The 14,800-nt window shown below is 45.9% G+C and overlaps 1 pseudogene across 1 annotated transcript; it reads right to left on the reverse strand.

Annotated features, from left to right (window-relative positions):
• Window positions 1–2,098: 2,098 nt before the first annotated feature.
• On the reverse strand, window positions 2,099–14,224 carry LOC144118770 (techylectin-5A-like; annotated as a pseudogene). Its single transcript, XR_013312136.1, has 4 exons — window positions 14,121–14,224; window positions 9,736–9,841; window positions 5,216–5,383; window positions 2,099–2,748 (listed from the first exon to the last, which is right to left on the reverse strand). The product of XR_013312136.1 is annotated as a techylectin-5A-like (transcript).
• Between the last annotated feature and the right edge of the window lie 576 nt (window positions 14,225–14,800).

Genomic DNA, 14,800 nt, shown 5'->3' on the forward strand with positions numbered 1-14,800 from the left:
GGCGCCAGACACTTGCGGCGCTCCTTCTCGTTCGCCTTACCATTGCTTCGACTCCAACTGCGGCACCATGTCCGCGAATATCCGAGGATGGAGTAATGTTACTCTACTGACCACCCCAGTGGCACCGCCACTTGGCCGAACTCAATTATGTGGCACTTGCCTACGCTTGAGCATGCTAGGAGCTAGCGGTTCTCTCTTCCTTTTCTCGAACTCCCTGCTGCCTTGCGCGTCTTAGCACGCCTCAGCTAACACTCCCTGCGGACATCAACCTTTTGTCGGTGACGTACTTTTTGTCGTTTAGCTTACTTTTACTAAATACCTTTGACAGCTGCTGCCGCTATATTCTCTTAAAGGGCTCGAGGCTTTCATCATTTTCTGACTCTTAATCAAGGCTTTAGTCTCTTGGGATAGCCAGTCACACACAGACGCCGACGACTTAGACGCGACACGAACGAGGTCGCCGAAAGCGAACTTAAATCACATTTGAGCTTCACAGCCAGGAAATTTCAATAAGCCCCAGGCGCTTTCAGGGAGGCGGCCCTGACTAAGTGACAGATAAAGAAAGTGATCGAGCGAAAATAAGATCCTTGAAAGCAATTAAAAGAGGGTTCGCGACTCTCTACCCTACACTGCGCTGGCGGTGAAAAAAAAGGATATAAGAATAAAGTAAATGGATGCGTTAAGGTTTCAAGGCAAAAAATAAATCCATGCCCACAAGGAAGTCAAATTTTTGCTCAAGAGGGAAGCAGGATACTCCCTGGTAAGCGTACAGGATTCACGGTCGTTGAGGCGACTGTTATGCCTCATAAGTACAGGAGCAATACTATGGTTTACGAGAAGGAAAAGAGATTTTTCTGCAGAACAGAATGGCCATGTCCGCAGCCTAAATATCTTGGCGTTCCACTTGACGCATTTTAGTCTAGTGCACATTATTGCAAGGAGTGGGTTCCGGTTGTCGAGCGTTATGATCCGAGTTTTGTCCCACATCGATTTTCAATTTTCGGTTGTGCTCACGCCTGTAACACCTTTCTGGCAACAAAAATTTGTTACGTAACTCCAGATCTTGCACTGCGCTAGACGTTACATCCACAGTTTTCATCAAATATTTGCGACATTTATTTGGGCATCCAATTTCGAGCCTATGAGACGTGATAATCTTTTCAGGCCTGTTTGTGCAGAAGGATTGGGCTTACTTCACAGTCAGTTACCCGTTTCTTCTTTTTTGGTCATTGTTCCCATCCGATTATTAGAGCAGTCTTGCGGATTAATTTCATGACCCTGTTTCCAAACTATGTGATTTCCTCAAATTTTACTGAGCGCCCCTCTTTACTGGGCTTTATGCAGAAAGCTTGTGCTTCTGTGGTGTTCTTGGCAGTACGATTTTCTAACGTGTACTTATTTTCTGTTTCGCGTAAGACTCGTTACAGGGATTTGATAAAGATGCTCTTTCCGCTGTCATTATATCGTTCCGTGTACTTTGGCCTCAAGGGTCATGATGTGTTAATGTGACTGTGCAAGATGCCCATCCTTTCTTGCACCAAAACGTTCTTCTACAAATTACACACTGAATCTCTACATGCTAACACGTGGCTCCATATGAAAAAAACATTTTTGTGCCCTTTGTTAACTGCCGTGTCCGCAGTGTACCTGAAACCATTGTACACTGTTTTATTAACGGCAAGGATGCTATTTTGTTTTGGGATATGTTGCAGAAGACGCTAAAGAAAGGGTTTGTTTTAAATTCCTACAGTGTTCGTTACCTTTCGGCTACTCAACCTGGTTACGAACTATACGACATCTTTTTCCCTCATTCGATTTCGTAGCCTGTAGAAAACGCGTGTGCTGGACCGCAACTCTGTACCTCTTGTTTCAGCCAGAAGCCATTTCAGTCGAATGATGCTCAAACTCTGGGACATTTATGATAAGACGGACTCTCTACCGGACTGTGTTCCGCTGTTGAAGCGGTGTCTATCTTTGCAGCCTTTTAGCTGTAGTGTTTTCTTTCTAGCTAGTGCAGTGCTGTCACTAGCTACGTGTTTGTAAATAATCTGTATACATCCTCTTTCTGCACATTCATAACCTCATGTAGTAAATACCATGCAGAAAAAAGAAACCATGGCGGAATGGAACCGTCCCCATGCCGCATGCCGGAGGCGTGGGTTCGATACCCACCTCAAGCTCAATTTTCATTTTTTATTAATTGAGTCCGCTTCAAGGTCTTATCTGCGCCGTTCAAGGTCATTCGTGTGGACACAGCGAAATTGGGGCCGCTAGGCTTAGTAAAGCTTGGGCTTTAAGAAGCCTTGTAATGGTTATCTTGATTTCCACAATCGTCAGGTTGGGAAAATACGTCGAGTATATAATAGTCAGCTTCTCTTGGCATCACCGTAAAGCAGGAACTATTTGCATAGGTTCTTCGCAGGCAAGGCACCGACAATTACGAAACCGGTCGAGTCAACAGTCCGCTTTGACGGTACACGGGTAACCCTGCTGGCCGGATCATCATGTGGACCGCCGGGTAGGAGTAGTGGTAGAGGGAGACCACGTTACTTCGCACGCTCCACTCGATGCCGTCTGCGTAGCTCTCGTGGGGGCCGTTCAGGTTCAGGCCATTCAGGTTGGCCCTGTGGCACTGGGCGTACCACCAGGCGCCGCGGTACACTACCGCGCAGTGGTCGGATGTGGCATCGTTGTCCCGGTCGAAGGTGGAGAATTTCTGCCCGTTTGCGTTTGCCATGGCGTCCCATCCTGGAAAATAATATGTTGTATAGTTAAACCATATTTACACTGAACTTTTCAGCGTGTCAAATGTGCGTCATCGAGTTTCCTTCGTACGACACACAAACGCTGTCCAGAGACAACTTAATTTATGAGCAAAGGCACAAGAAATCTGCGTGGTGAAGCAAGCACAAGGTGAGAAAAAAATGCTTCCTTGATATCATTCGCCAACCTTAAGGTGTGATGTCAAGTTGACAACCGTGAAGTTCTCGTGACAACTGCCCACGACAACCACGACAACAGCCCCGGCAGACACCTGCCGCGATTACTTAGCAGCTTTTGCGCTCGGCGGCTGATCCGAAGCTTCGATCTCGGCCGCAACGACCGTATGTCAATGAAGGGGAAATACAAAAACGCCACTGTACGAAGCCCCTCGATGTCTCTTACGGCGTCCCTCATGGCACTTGTAACACTTCTCGAACGATAAACCTCCAAATTTACAATTCTGTCACTACACGAACGTGAATATCATGTTGTCTCCAGGAGTGGTTCGCCAGACTAGACTGCGAGCAGACTAGAAGCCGTCCACCGATGCATAGAATATACTGCAGCATTTCGTGATCTATACATACAGTTTTCGATAATTCATTCTGCGCTTCTATTCTGACGCGTGAATTCTGACCTAAATAACGAAATAAGGCATATATACTTCTCTTCTATTGGACATTTTCGCGCTAAACATTAAGCAGTCTACTGGTATGCTGGTGGACTTTTTTTATTACAGTGCATTAGATATTTCGCTTTAGGAAACATATCTCTTTTGCCCAAAATCAGTATGAACGGTTGCCGTGCACGCAAAATGAGACCGGGCCACAAAGCTGAGTTTGAATGTCGTAAATGTGGCAAGTTGCGGCATCAATGGCCAGGACATTAAAACTGCGATAAAAAAACTATCATGAAATCGTGGTAGCCATTGGAGTGGTGCGTTCTTTTGAGAAATTCAGTTAACTTTGTGTTCTTTAGAACCCTCTAGTAACTTAACATTCACTGAAAACCCCGAACAAGAATTTTTTTTCATGAACCGCCATTGTAGCAACTGCACCTTCGACCATGACCTCAAGAAAAGACAACGGCCATATACCTCTCAGCATCCGCTTCAAGGAATGCTTTCTTTTCTTCAGAGTTATTGTTCACCATAGCCCATACTCAGTGCGCGAAACCCTTCTGCATCCAATCCCAGAGGTTGGCGCAGGGATGTTTTAGTGTACCATAATATTCTTTTCTGTTCCTAAAGAGCAGTTGGTTCATTGATGCTTTGGTATCGTTTTAGATTTGCAGTGCTGCCTTAGCGTATATAGCGGTCCAAAAAAAAACAAACAGAATATGCAAACATAAACGGATAATGAAGGCGTCAATAAACCGGAAAACTGGTCCAGCGCGTCAAATAATACCCAAAAGACACGAACCAATGGCTTCTCAGCTTAAAATGCAATTCTCGTGTTTTTCTTATTGCAAATGCTAATCCTAGTTACAATGCTTATTTTCATTTTATGAACATTTGAAACTACTACTTTTGAAAAAAAAGAAAACTCCTGAAAAATCTTTCTCCTTTGAAATTTTATTTTTAAACAGTGAGCAATACAGCAGCAGTGCGCGCAACACTCAGGCCCTGCCACACAAACGAATTGATTACCTGGTCTTCTCCTTAAGGCCCATAAGAGCAGAGATGCACCAGGATAACTAGACAGCTGAAAAACAGAGCGTTTATAAATTTTTTGCTATTACCTCTGGATTTTTAGAAGTGAGTTATTATCCAGAAATATGAGCGAAACGTTCATCTTGAGATCATTTTCGTGAGCACAGGATTTCATCATGCATAAATTAGTCATTGAGACACAGATTTTATTTGCCGTTTTCAGCTCACTACTAGCCGCAACGTAGGCTGATCAGAGCCATTTTTTCTTATATCAAAGCATAATGCTGTTGCACTGCATTGGTGTCCTTCGTTCCTAATCGTTCTTAACTTTTACCTACCAGCATACAACTTCTTATGCCTTGTTAAGGCTATGGCAAATGTTCTAGACTAAGACATTTTGTTTCACCTGAATCTAGGGTATATAAATATTTATTTCCTTGTAATAATCGCTCTCTGAAATAAGAGTATGCTTGTATGACTGATAGTAACGTAAATGAATACCTGCAACCCAGTATAGATTAAGGAATTTGAAGTTCTCGTGCATCAAGGGACCCATTACTAGTTTCTTGACTTTTGGAGGCAAAGTATAATATTTCTTACACTACTCGGATATTTTTCTCACTTTGCAGCATAGTGTTTTGCCTAAAACATTTCAATACACCAATCAGCACTGAGAGTAAAATACAAGCTGGCATGGCGTAGCGAAGTTGGTCGTATGTGTCCGTTGCTAATTACATTACTTAGGTAGCGTATTGTACCCCACGGTATTTAATGTCGTATTGTATTCTGAGATGACTGTACCTTCTGGTCTCAAATGCTTTCCCACTTGAATCTTGACGAGTGTGTCTTCATTTCCTACGCGTACACTCTCGTAGTCGACCGACACGCTGTCGTCACTGCTGTTGCTCAACACCACTCAAAGAGCCATCTGTTCCTCGCCCGACGTCAGAGCATGCAGAGCACGGTTTCCTGCGAGACACATAATGCGAGACAAACTTTCAAACCCGCAGCGAATAAATTTGCATGTTTATCAAACTCATGATTGTCGCGCACCACTCTCCTAACACTACTATCATCATAAGCCTATTCCCTCTGCAGGACAAAGACCTCTCTTATTCACCTGAGTCAACGTCGTCTTGCGCAAGCTGGGACCATCCTAGAGCGCCAAAAGTTCCAAGTTCATCTACTTACCTTATTTCTTGCTGCGCCTGCTAAGTTTACCTCGCCTTAGAGTCTACCCCGTCGCCATTAAGAACCATCGGTTATCTTCCCTTTGCATTTCATGCCTATGCCCGATTTCTCCTTCGTGATATGTTGTTAGGATATTATTAATTCGCTTTCGTTTCCCGACTTATCCTTCTCTCTTCCTACATCTCTTAACATCACGCCTGCCATTTTCACTTCCATACCTTGCTGCACAATCCGCAATTTAATCTCGAAATTTTTTGTTGCCGTCCAAGTTCCAGCACTTTAGATTTCTGCACCCAATGTACAAGTTTCATATACATTCTTCTTGAGCTTTTGTGTGATGATATAGTCAAATACAACGGGAGAACGAAGTGGCAAATGCCCCTCAAGAAGGCCCTACAGCCAATGGGGTCGACCAATTTTCATGAAGCTGCAATTAATCTGATTAAGAAATCGTTAATTCGCTTTCATCTGCCAAAACCGTGATGTCAGGCAAGCAGGTCCAAGGGTATTCATCCGAAGTGATGGGACTCCGCCGATGCCACTCGCTGGAAGGCTTCTTTTAAGGACCATTGCCACTTGGTTCTGGGCTAGTATCCGAGTGTAGCAGACTGATATTCATGAGCTGAGAGTACCTGCCCAAATGCCTGAAGCTAATTTACTCTGGTGACCCGGATCGGCAGTTACCATTTAGCTGAGATATATGAAAGTTTATGATACATTCGCCCAAAGTAGGACCAAAAGGAGGAGTGGACGGGGGCTGCACCAGTAGTCAACCAAGCTGAATTCTTCGTGAGTGCCGAAACTAGATCTACATGTTCATGACGCGCAGTGCGTGGCCCCACCTATGCCCTTCCCCCAAAGCCTGTATACTCCCCTTTTAAATGCGCGAAATTAATGACGGTTCACAGATGTGACGGTGGCACAAGTGTCAATGGGAATACTGTTGAGCAACATGCGGTTAACGTCTCCCCAAGCCTCACATATTTGCAGCAATATGTGAGCATGCTGCAAAGTTGCAGGGAGACAATTTGCAAGTGTCTGAAAGCTCGTTTGACGAGAAGCGATATCGCCAGCACCGAAGGCTATGATAATAATGATTTTTTTATGGTGCAAGGGCATCTTTGGCCAAAGAACGCCAAACACAAGGTAATTGGACACCACGAGCACCCAGGGTGACTTCTATTGGAAATGCACATTACTGCGCACACCGCACCACTCCGGCTTGACAGAGTGGCACCGTGAGAAAGACTGAAAAAATCTCGAATTCGACACCAATACCTGCGTAAATTAGTATTCCAGCGTACCCATTACGTAGTTTCAACCAGCGCTTCAAAATATGTGCAGAGGGAAGGAGGTAGCGAAGAGGGGTGAAACAAAAGGTTTCTTAAAGGGACAGTTCGGAGTACTAAATGCTGGCCTGTGCCGATGTGGTACCGTCTACTATTTGTAATGATAACACTCTCGGAGAGAACGGAGCTTTTATAATCTAGTAACAACCAAAAAAGCGAAAAACAGGCGTCGCCATCACTGACCGCATGTGAAAATAGAAATCGCGCGTCGAAACCGACTTTTGTTGAGGATCCCTGAGGCCAAGCTCATTTTCATTCACTTCAAAACGGTTCTAACCCGTACTTTTCGGTAATGGCGACACGAATGAGAATCGACTGGCGGGAAGATATTTTAACCCAATTTTTCTGTCGATAAATGCGTAATTTGTAGCCAGACAAGAATCAATACGGCCATAAATTTCCCGAGAATCAATTTTTACTGAAAATATTGTTATTGTACCAAGTCCCTCCAGATACCGTCCCCTCAGAATACTCAGACCTCTCGACTATAAGCTGAAGCAACGGAAAGTCTTAAGCATTTATTTATAGCCAAGAAAACAATGACGTAGTCCAATCTTCTTCCGCGTGAACATGGAAAAAATGAATCTCGACGCAGTTTCCAGCACCATTTCTTCAAGTTAAAGAAATAGCTCAGTATAGAAATTTCTATTATTGAAATAAAGATCGCTTTGATAAAGTTTGTTATGAAGCATACTGTCGCTCATTAGGGCAAAGAACCAAATTTTTGCTCCTTATTTTTACAGCGCAGCTAGAAAGCAACAACTAACAGCTCATTTCAGGGGATGATCGACTGTTCCAGAAATGATGCGTCTCAAAGAGATTCGGTGTTGTTGCTCCGCGTTCAGTATCGGAGGCAACGAAGCAAGAAAAGAGTCTCCGAATGGAGCTCATTAAGAGAAAGACGCGCACGTCGCTTTCATAATCATTGGCCTTGCATTGCAGGTGAGCTCAATTCCGCTGATTCAGTCACTAGATGACCGTTAAGAAGGATTGAAGCGTGCACTTATCCCGCCAGGTAGCCAGTCCTTTGAGGGATCGAAGTTTGAATAATATGCTTAGGTTAGCTTTACGTCTTTAATCGGATAACCCTGGTATCCAAGGGGAAGTCGGTTTGATGGTTCGGTTCAGCTTCCCTCAATAGATGGCACGTTAACAGACCTTGATATCAAACAGCCAGTTCGGGGCCACGAGACAAAACGGTTTCAAGCTGGCATTTGTAGTAGGGACTAGGTGAAGGTGGTTCGAATGCGTTGGAGTCGCAAAATGACTAAATATTTTTAGAGTAGCCTTCTCCACCAGTACTGCTGCTGACGTTGCCGACTTCCTCCTGTACGACCTCATCCTCCGTTATGGTGAACCCCGCAAACTTCTCACCAACCGCGGCCGCTGCTTTCTGCCTAAAGTTGTCGACGACACTCTTCGTTCCTGGCTTCCTGCTCGACTAAACATAAGCTAACCACCGCCTGTCATCTCCAAATCAACGGTCTCACAGAGCACCTCAACCGCACTCTCAAGTACAGGCTCGCAATGTACGTTTCTCTGGACCATCGGAACTGGGATATCGCCCTTCCATACATGACATTCGCCTACAACTCTTCCCGTCATGACACTGCCGGTTTACTCGCCGTTCTATCTTTTGTACGACCGTGAGCCCCAGTTTCCTAAACGCTGCTTCCGACATCTACTTCACAGCCTTCTGAATTCGCACACGACGCAATTCTCCGGCCCGCGCACGTCCGACAACTGGCGCGATCCCTACTAATAGCATGGAAGGCCTCACAGCGGGACTACTACGACCGCCGCCATCGCATGGTCACTTTCTCCCCTGGCGCCCTCGTCTTGCTTTAGACGCCAACTCGCCGCGTTGGACTCTGCGAAAAACTTCTGTTCCGGTATTTTGACCCATACCGTGTGCTCCGCCAGGTCACCGCTGTCACCTACGAGACCGGCCCGGCCTTCCTGGAGACCACCTCCCGTACAGCTCAGCGTGGTGTTGTCCACGTCTCTCGCCTCAAGCCCTACCTCTCGCCTTCCCTTGCCACGCCCTAATGTACACCGAGACGGTGTTTGTGCGGCCGGGGGCCGTGCAACGAATATTCTTAGTGAATACGACATGAACTTTCTCGTTGGTGCGCGTGTTCTGGGCTTGGTGTCTCTGTGCTCTGTGCGGGCCCTGTGCTATCGGCCTGACGTTCTCGCCTCAGACCACGTAACAGTATTTTTGTAGCACTAAAATAGGAAAAGAACCGCCTACACTGGTTTCACTTCACGGTAGTCATAAGACTCACTAACGCTCAGATTAATCAACTCTTGCCATAAAACATTTACCACCAAGCTGAACAGAGGGTCACCGATCGCTCTTCCCTGAGCTTAAGCCTTACGATACTAACTGTTAGGGCTTCCGCATATTCACATGAACCTATAACGTTCGTATTTTAGTAGTTCTGCTTTTGTTATTGCCAAATAATAGCGGATTTTGTTATAATTGTCGCGCTGTTCAATTAGATCTTAGAAGGGTCTCGCAATAATGCTCACTCGATACTTGAGTACCCATAATTCTTCACAAGTATCTAAAAATGTTATCAGAAATGGTCTGCGCCCTCTTAAGAGGTTTCCGAGTAGAAATAAATGTTTGGACAAACAAGGCTACAGTAATGTGTAAGCAAAGCTGACCACCTTCTCTGCCTTTAAAAGCCTAGCAGTTCTCTACTTCTGTCCTAGAAGTAATTGAAAAATGCAGTCTTTGTTTTTGTTCATTTAAGGAATTGGCGACGAGCTTACCTATCCAGTACTCTTCTGTCGGATCTCCGAACCCGTTAGCGTACTCGGTCCAGTTCCGGTAAAAGTGGAACACGCTGTTCCCGAACTGGCCTCGCCTCTGGATGACCTGAAGACGAACAAAATAAATTATCAAAGTGGAAGTGTACCGCATACATACGCAAAGTTCACTACTGAGTTCACGGGAATTTTGGAATGGTAAAGGCCTAGAGACCGGCCTCTAGTGCTGCGGCGCTGGTATCGCTCACGACCAAGTACGAATTCCATTCCGCCCGTTTGCCGAGTCTGTGCCGAAAATGCATCGACATCACTTCAGGACCAAGGGGCCCAAGACTGTAATGGTTAAGGCAGCACTAAAGCCAAATATCACCAGAGGCGGCAGATGCACATAACTGGTAGATTACCCCTCCAAACCACCGCCGTAGCTTTAATGCGTGTAAAGGTATATACGTACGTAAAGAAATGTAAAATGAAGTACCTGATTTGTTCCCCATTCAAATACTTGGAAACGCGGGCACCCTTACGTTACTTTCAAATTATATACGCCACCGGCTAGTCAGAGAAAATGAGGAACCTCTCGGGTAATCGGAGGAAATGAAGGAATGCAAAGCTGCTTCTTCACCTGTCCAGCACCCCTTTGTTGCAACGTACGCATACAGATAGCGCCACCATAATACTGGACAGAAGGTCAAGCTTTTCACGCTTTGTGCTGAGGTTGTTCTCACCGTTGAAAAATTGCGCAAATGATGCTGAGTGCGTGTCTTCGGAGGGAGGGGTGGACTTAATATCGCTTATTAAGCAGCTTCTGCGCATGACGTCTTCACGAAGGCCAAATGAACCATGCTTTGTAACTGTATGCATATGTTTTTTTTTTGTTTTTTTTTTTGTAACTGCAAGTTGCCATGTGATTTTTCTTAATCACTCATTCTGTACAGCGCCCGTCCTGCTTGGACCTAACCATGGTCGGCAGTATGTACATAAAATAAATAAATAAATAAATGGGTGGCATGGGATTGGAGCCGTTCTGCGTTCTCGCATCCAAGCAGCGCTAGATCCTCTCCATTCGTTCCTTTACAACAAAAATCGAGGTAGGCAACACATTTTCTCGACTACAACAAAACTACAGTGGATTGTCATACGGGTGCCGCTGCGCATATTTTGTTTTTACACACCTGTCTAGGTTATCCATGCAGTCTCTTTCGTAAATATAACCTCTATTTCGGATACTGACCAATCTATTAGATGACCTTAGCATACCTGTTAAGTGCCCCATTGCGATTACCTGTACTAGGTAGCTTTGTTTTAGAGCAACTGTGACTACAGCAGCATTGGCAAATTAATTGTGCCGAGAAAAATCAGTGGAAGTCGCCTTTGACGTTCTGCAAAGGAGAATTCTTGAACATAATTCCTGATATTATCGAAACTTGGCACTTAGCAGTGCGTGAAGCGCCTAGTTCCATGTCTACACTTGCACAGTGTATTTCTGGACGCACAAGTGTGTGACTCCAGGCAAAACTTTATGAATCGCAGCAATGGCAAAAAATTAAATTCACTGAGGTCTGTGATCAGAGGCTGGAGAATAGTTGGAGTAAAATTCTCAGTTAACGAATTACACTGTGCACCTTCACTGTGCCTCTTTGGTCCCATATGTTATTAAATGTGAAGTACATTTTAGATTCAAGTTTTTTTGCGGGGAACATGCCGGTAAAGCACAGAGAAAAGCTGCACCCTCGCAGATGGTTTATTACGCATATTTAAAAGATCTTCATATATCGGTAGTGCGACACCAGACTACTATCAGGGTATCAACATCTGTACACGAATCGCCATATATAAGGCGAGCAACTGAACCCACACTTATAGCATTGCACCAGAACTACAGACAAGTGTGGAGGCATGGAATTAAAAGATAATTTTTGCGTTCATTTCCCATGTGGGCTCTGTTCTGGTTTTTCCCTTGCTTGTGGGAGGGGCTTTCATATTAGGGCTCCAGCTGTACGCCGCACCTTACATAGCATCACTGACAGAACCCAACACCAAACAACTTGCCTGCTCATGCCGGGAAACCGCTACAAAATGATTTATGCGTCAACTAGTGCGCCCTGCATTAATCTTGTACAGCAGAACCTTCTTCCGCAGACTTATCACACCACACATACGTGACTACATTTGCACCACCACGCAGACCACCACTACTGCGACGTAAGGTGTACGTGGCTATCTCCACACGCAAATAAATCCCACAAGGTGCTGCCGAAAGCCCATTCGACAGTGGCGTGTTCTTTCTGGTATGTTCCACGAAAAACCCGAATGCCTCTTGAAATATTCTTTCTCGGGCTGATTTGCATGCACGCTGAAATTACACGCAATATGGATTGGGCATATCAGCCTAACTGCACCAAGAAAAATTATAATTTTGCGCCCTCTACTTTTCCACATCCCCTCGTCCTTTTCACTCAGTACGCACTTCGGTGTCGTTCAGCATCTCCTTTCGTTCACACATCACCACGCGCACCGCCCTCAATTCTCGCAGTTTCCACTGCGCGGACATAAACGTTCGCATTCAGCCACGCACAATCGCTAAAGAGGCGCTCATAACGTGGAAGACACTTCCTCCGTGTTCATATTGCCAGCTCACTGACAACCGCCCCACTGTTTCCCCGTCGGTATCAGCAGCTTATCTGCCTGAAGGGTGCATATTATACACGGATGCATCACATTCTGCACAGAGGGGAGTTACTGCTGTGTATAGTACATCTCATCCGCATCTCAACTCTCGCGCGACGTATACTGCGGATACGTGCATTCCCCTGACATTGGAACTTCAAGCCATTTATAATGCCATTGCTTCCCTTCCGCTCGTTCCAACATTCAATAAAGTTCATATTTACACCGAGTCTCCCGCCGCCCTTAAACAGCTTAAGGCTGTTCGATAGACATTCCAGATTTAACAATGAATTCATGTGCTCTGCGCAAAGTATCAGTGTCCTGTGCGCATACACTGGATTCGCGGCCATGCTCAGGATCCGCATAACATTCAAGCGGATGCTATGACTCATCTTCACACATCAGACGATCCGCCACCTTCCTCTCTTCCCCAGATCCGTTCCTGTCCCATGTTTCAGATTCCGAAGTTCTACGCCAGCGAACACGCGCTCTAATTCCTCCGTGTTCGCACCCTCTCCCCTGTAGTCTTACTCGGCAGGAGGAGGTATCCGTGCTCCGGATTCGGGCAGGGGTGGCTCTGACACCATCTGTCCGTCATCGGTGCGTGCAAAAGATCTGCTAGCACCTGACAGGTGCCCTCAGTGTAGCGCTGCACCGGACATTTGTGATGTGCGGCACTTGTTGCGGACGTGCCCAGCGACTGCGGCTATAAGAAAATGGCTCCTCAGGGAGGTGGGCCTGCGGTGGAACCGCGAAAGTGACTACGTGAAGTGGACTATGAACAACCGTTTCATCAGCAACCTCTGCGACTACCTCACCGCAACGGGTCTTCACTCCTTCTTTTAAATTTCAATCGCGTGCATTCCTTCCCCCTTCTTTTTTTTTTCATCTTATGCCTCATGGCACACTTCTGAAATAAAAAAAAAAATAAGGAGAATGTATTCCTCTCCAAGCGGGGGCGGCAAGCACTCATCACGTGATCAAAACCTGGCTCTGAGAGGCGGGGCGGTCACGCAGAACTAGTGGGTTTGGAACCGTTTCCAAGGCCTGCACATGCCATCACTGTCAAAGCAGATTACATCTACGTTTTTAGAGGCGTTTTCTTCGCGCCCCTTACGTCACGCACACGCTTTCCAATTGCACTCTTGCGAATACAGCTTATGTGGAGGGTACACTACTTATGCAACAGTGTTTACGTGGATTAATGAAGTCCCCGCTACGCCGAATCGACGTGCTTATACCTCAAATGTCTTCCCTTCTGCTGCTTAACACAGAGGTATAAAAAAAAATTCAGAAGGGAACGCGAAGCAATGCTTTTGAAGTCTATATAGTGTCATGAGAATAAAATGGAGAAAGTGGGCCCTATGTGAAGCCAATAGCGCGTTTTATTACCGGGGCCAGGTATCGACCCTTACGGGCTGGCGTATTTGCCGTGTCCTATGACAGAAAGAGGAAAGTGAATGGTTTCAAGCGTTCTGTTGACCGGATGCACGGCGTATTCCTCCCTTAAGAGCCTGAATTCCTTCAGGCAGCTGGCAAACGTGAATGACGCGCGATCTGCGCCTGCGCCTTGTCCGCTTTGCTCTCTGCACCTTCGCACCCCTCCGCAGCAGCTGTGTGGAGCGTTGAGTGGATACTGTCGAATCATGCAAGTGCTAGGCTGGGAAGCCTGCATCGTCCAAGTAATGCCGGTAAAGTCCCTGCTGATAGGCGGGCTTTACCGTCCAGCCCCCGCCGTCCGTCTCCATATCGCAATACACGCTCTGTCCCCATGGTGCTGCAGCCTTGTGGAATACGCTGTAGACGCCACTCCTGTGCTGACCAGAATGTATAATATCAGCGCAGTGCTGAGGCTCAATGCTGTCTGAAAAAGAAGTATGTGTAAATAAGAAATACCTTGAAATCTTTTTTCTAATCGCGTTTGAATCGGTTAATAACAGTACACAGGATTTTTTTCCCTGCGCGTGAAAAACCTAAAACAAATCCACTTTCCATCATCCTCTAATCATCCTCTGTTAATCCCTAGCCAAGTCTGCCTGACCTTAAAGGCTGTACGTGAACCTATTTTCATTGCCTAGTCTTTCACTATTCCAGCTTTCCTGGAGATTAGCAACTTGCGCCATCTGTTGGCCGCCAGTAGCGAACAGTGCGTAACTCAATGGAGGTATTTCACGTTTGTAATTTTGGGACAACTAGAAAGTACTGAGATACTCTGCGCGAGTACGGAGAGTATAGTTGCCGATTCTTCCACCTCGCTGCAAATACTGGCCTATAAAAAGCTTCCTGCGCTCACACCAACTATTTTCAATGGCCAGAGAAATGGAATGTGGGGCGCCGATCATTCGAATATCTAGCGGTGATTTTAAGTGTTCAGTGCCACTGGGCACGTAGTGGCAGTCGT

This window comes from Amblyomma americanum, chromosome 2 (assembly GCF_052857255.1).
Source record: "Amblyomma americanum isolate KBUSLIRL-KWMA chromosome 2, ASM5285725v1, whole genome shotgun sequence".
NCBI lineage: Eukaryota > Metazoa > Arthropoda > Arachnida > Ixodida > Ixodidae > Amblyomma > Amblyomma americanum.